Genomic DNA, 4,985 nt, shown 5'->3' on the forward strand with positions numbered 1-4,985 from the left:
GAAAAGGAACTTCAATGACATGCTTCGCTGGTACATTCAATTTCGCAGGACTATGCTTGCTGTGAATACCAAACTTTTCAACACAATCATTAAAACACAGCAATGAAGTATCTCTCGCCCTCAATTGACGCAAAAGGGGAGAGTGTTAGGTATAACAGATTGCGTCATTGGGCTATTTTACTTAAGTCCATTATGCACACGGTTTGGACCTGTCCAACCGTATTTATTATTAGGGTTATAGTATATATAGTGCATGCATGAAATCGTAGTTGTTAATTTTGGATTGATACTTTCTTATAACCTTAGCACGCCTCTACAGTAGCAATTCTTTATAGATTTCTTCTGAGGTTGTGGTTTTTAATCATTCGACATCTTTTGATCCATCTCATATTCTTATTTTCAAATCGTGTTAATACTTTACTTGTTAGAATCTAATCAATCTAAAAGGATTTTATTCCTAACATGACATCAATTTATTACTACATTTATTGTAATTATTATATTAAAATATTATATGGAATCTAATAAAATAGAAAAACTCACAAATTGACATGTGGAAAAAAATCAATTCAAAATAATCACAAAATGACATTTGGCAAATTGAATAAGAGTGTGACATGTGACAAAAAAAACTTTCATTTATTAGAGTAAGATACTAACATGAGAAAAAAAAATGGTGCAACACTTTTCACAAAATAACAATTTTTTAAAAGTCTTGCAACATATTTAAACATTCTTCATTTTCCCCTCTCATTCTAGTATCAATAGTTCCACACCATCTAATCTCTTGTTTCCGGCTTTCCACATTGTCAAACTCAGGAACTGGTGGAAGACGAAAATTAGCCAAATCAAGTTATTTTTAAATGTTTACTAGATACTTGTAATACTTGTTTTTCTTAAACTCGAGATATATGTATATGTGTGTGTATTGGTATATTATAAGCCATGTTCTTTTGTTTAAAGACCATTTTTTCATGTTGAAATTTGATAATGGGATGGAAATAAGAAATTGGCATTAAAGGTAAAAGTATTTGATGCATTACACGGCGTGTTGGGTCATAGGTACACAACATGTAGGTTAGGCGAGAAGAGAGTTACATAAAAATTAACAGTGACAAGAATGTACTTTGGTACGCGAGATGTCAAAATACTAGTCATGCAGCACAGAAGGAAAGTAGGTTGCTATCTATTATTGGCGACGACCTTCAACAACCAAAGTAAAAAAAATAGGTCATAACGCCAAACAAGGTGCATAGGGAAGAAGGGTACACGAAACATACTCATAATCAGATCAAAATAAGGTGCAACACAAAATCGGTAATTTAGCTCAAACACTCTCCCAAAACACATACTAAGGTGCAATCTACACACTCAAACTCATGGGAAAAGTTTGGAGCAAAGATACAACTAGGATTTAGTTATTAATCCACTGAATTAAGGTAAACTCTTTCTAATCTTCCATTCTAGTTGTACTATACTTGGTAGAAATTGGAGATTTTCTAAAACCCTAAATGAATTCAAAAATATAGGGAAGGAATCCATGTTTAATGTGTTGTAGTTCTAATGAATTATTATCATCTATAGACATGATTTGATGATAGATTAGGGAAGATTAGCGATAAAACCTAGTTATGTAACTTCTTGAATAATGAAATTGAGTCCACAGCTTAATGGATTAAGTAGTTTAAATTATTTAATATGACAAATAACTGGTGTAAATGAAGTTATTAAGCTGTATGCAAGAATTTGATATACTTGTTTATTAAGGAGTGGTGCCATGTGTGTGTATATATATATATATATATATATATATATATATATATATATATATATATATATATATATATATATATATATATATATATAGAGTTGTACATACACATGAAATGGTGTTGTCTAAATGGGATATGTCATATGAAATGACTTAATTATGAAATTCAACGAAGTACATGGGTGAAAGATTACATAATTTGTTATGAGGTGAATTTAGCAAAATGATACCAAGTTTTATGAAAGACTTTTAACACATACATGTATTTATGTATTCTAGTTCTAGTAAACAAAGGAGGATTGGGTAAGGCAATCGGAAGGTTGGAGCGTCATCTGTATAAAGCTTAATGGTGTGAGTAACTCCTACACTATTTTGGTGATAATAGAAAGATTTAGTATACATACATGTATGTATAACCTTAGAATGAATATTATCTATCTATGTAGTTTAAGTAGTACTTTGGATGATGTATATATCCAAGTGAGTGGCCATACCTAATTGGTGTTTAATATTTACTAATGATAAATTATATGTTATAAGAAGCTAATAACCATTGTTGTTGAATGGTATCAATGATATTGGCGAGTCTCAGTGGTCTTTTGAGACTAAACTCATTTGATGAATTAATGTTAAACGTGTACAATTCATATTAATATTGTATGTTTTAAAAAGAGTTGTTTATAAACTCATACGACGGTTTAAATTTGTTACTCACTAAGATTTTAAGATTATGTTTGTTTGATAATGTATGTTACAAGATCTAGTAATGCTAATAAAGGGAAATATTATATGTCGTGATAAAGACTTGAAGTTTAAAATATTAGCTTTATGCTTGTTTTGTAATTTGTAAACTCGATATTGATCTTGGAAGTTTTTTGTATTTACAAAATTTAATAACTAATTGTACAAGTAGTTTAATGTAATCATACACCATGTTTACTTTGAAATTATAAAAATATTTAGGTGTACATTAAATTTTCGGATGTTACAATATTATACACTAGGTGTTTCACCCATGTATTACATGGGTTAATTAAAAAAATAAATATAAATGTCTACATATTTAAGAAATTTAGATTTGTAAGAAAATAAGAAAAATAATAAATTATTAAAATTGTTTTTTTTTATCTTTTAAATTTAAATAAATAAACTAATGAGTTTTAATTTGAGAATTTTTAAATAAAAAGGTAACTCCATTAATAAAATTGATATTTATTTATTACTATATTTATTATAATTATTACATTCATTGTCTTGAATTTATTAAAATAAAAAAACCCATAAAATGATATGTAGAAAAAAATTAATTCAAAATAACCACAAAATGATATTTAGCAAATTGAATGAGAATGTAACATGTGATAAAACATAACCTCCATTTATTAGAGTTGACTAGTTTATAACTCGTGAGAACCACAGTTATAAAATTAATTAAATTTTAATATTAAAAAATCAAAATTATTAATCAATTATTTTAAATAAATTGTTGTTTAAAAGATATTTTTTTATATAAAATTATAATCGTTTATTTAAGTAAATATGTGAAGTTACATCACCTTATAACATGTATTTATTTTATAATCTAATATTATTAATTTAATATAGTTACAGTGAAAAAAATTTAAAATTTAAAATGGAGAATCAATTATTAAGTTAACGTAATTAGATTGAGAAATTTAAAAATAAAAAATTGAAATTGATAATTAATAGGTTAAAAAGTGGCATGATAGGTGACATAATATTAATGAGGAGTTCTAATAATATGACATTTATCAATAGAAGAATAAACCTATTCATTTATTAGAATTATTAGAATAGGATTAATTTTTTTAATCCAACTTGGCTTGGTTTGATTAATATTACAATTTTAAAGTGGGAAATGATTTTCTTAAATTCAAAACAATGTGAACCAGTACGCTTATACATGAGATATGATAACTAAGCTGTCAACTAACTAACTAACATTACAAATTCTAACAAACTAATAACTTAAATTACATAAATACTCATTATCTCTAAATTACAATAATACCCTCTAATATTCCTCCTCAATATGGAGATGAAGAATAAATGTTCTCGAGGCTCATCTTGTTGAGAAAAGGTTGAAGCTTGGCACTTGGTAAAGGTTTTGTAAACATGTCTGCAAGTTGTAATGATGAGTGAATTGGAAGAAATTTGATTGTTTGTCAACCATATTTTAATGGACACAACGGCAATCAACTTCTATATGTTTGGTCCTCTCATGGAAGGTTGGGTTCATAGCAATTTGTAGAGCCGAATCATTATCATAAAATATAAAATTTGGTTCTTTGGTGTCAATATTGAAGTCCTTTAGAAGTTGTTTTAACTATACTAATTCAGATGTTGCAATGACCATTGCATTATGTTTAACTTCTGTTGATGACCTTGACACAATTGGTTGCTGCTTTTATTTCGAAGATACTAATGAATCCCCAAAAAGATACAAAAACTAGTGATAATCTTTGAGAATCTTCACATTTGTCCAGTCGGAGTCACAAAAACCTTTTAGTTGTAACATTGAACACCCCAATGGTATTATGGCCACGTAGTCTACCACTATTGTTTAACAATATTCTCCAACGGTATTACAGCTACAAAGGCTACCACTATTGTTTAACAACATAAAATTATGGTATTACTACCACCAATGCTTCCCTTGACATGTAAATCCCCAACATATATATTACGACCATAAAAACTATCGCCGTACCCCAATAAATTTAACTCATGGTACTCAGACGATAATGGCTACCACTAGGATTTGACATTCTCAAACCATAGTATTACAACCACTAACACTACTAGATTTTATTATACTTATTTTGTTGATATTCTCCCCCAAAAATCACTTATAATCACATAATAAGACAAACAACTACCAACTATCAAGATGGAAACATATATAATTCCTTAATCATAAATGAGTGTTACATTATTCAATAATGAAATGCTATAACTATAGTTGTACATAAACTCCCAATATTTGTAATGCCCATGTTTCTGGGTTACGCATTAGTATAATGATGTAGTAGTCAAGGTCAACCATTGTAACCTATTTAGAATTAATAAAGACGAATTACTTGATAATTATGTGAATTATATGTTTTATATTTGTTTATAATGATATAATAAATAAAGGATAAAAATAAACGTAAAAAATAAAGTGTAAGATAAACCCGATATCGATGAAGGA

This window comes from Lactuca saligna, chromosome 4, assembly GCF_052625555.1.
Source record: "Lactuca saligna cultivar CGN05327 chromosome 4, ASM5262555v1, whole genome shotgun sequence".
Taxonomy (NCBI): Eukaryota; Viridiplantae; Streptophyta; class Magnoliopsida; order Asterales; family Asteraceae; genus Lactuca; species Lactuca saligna.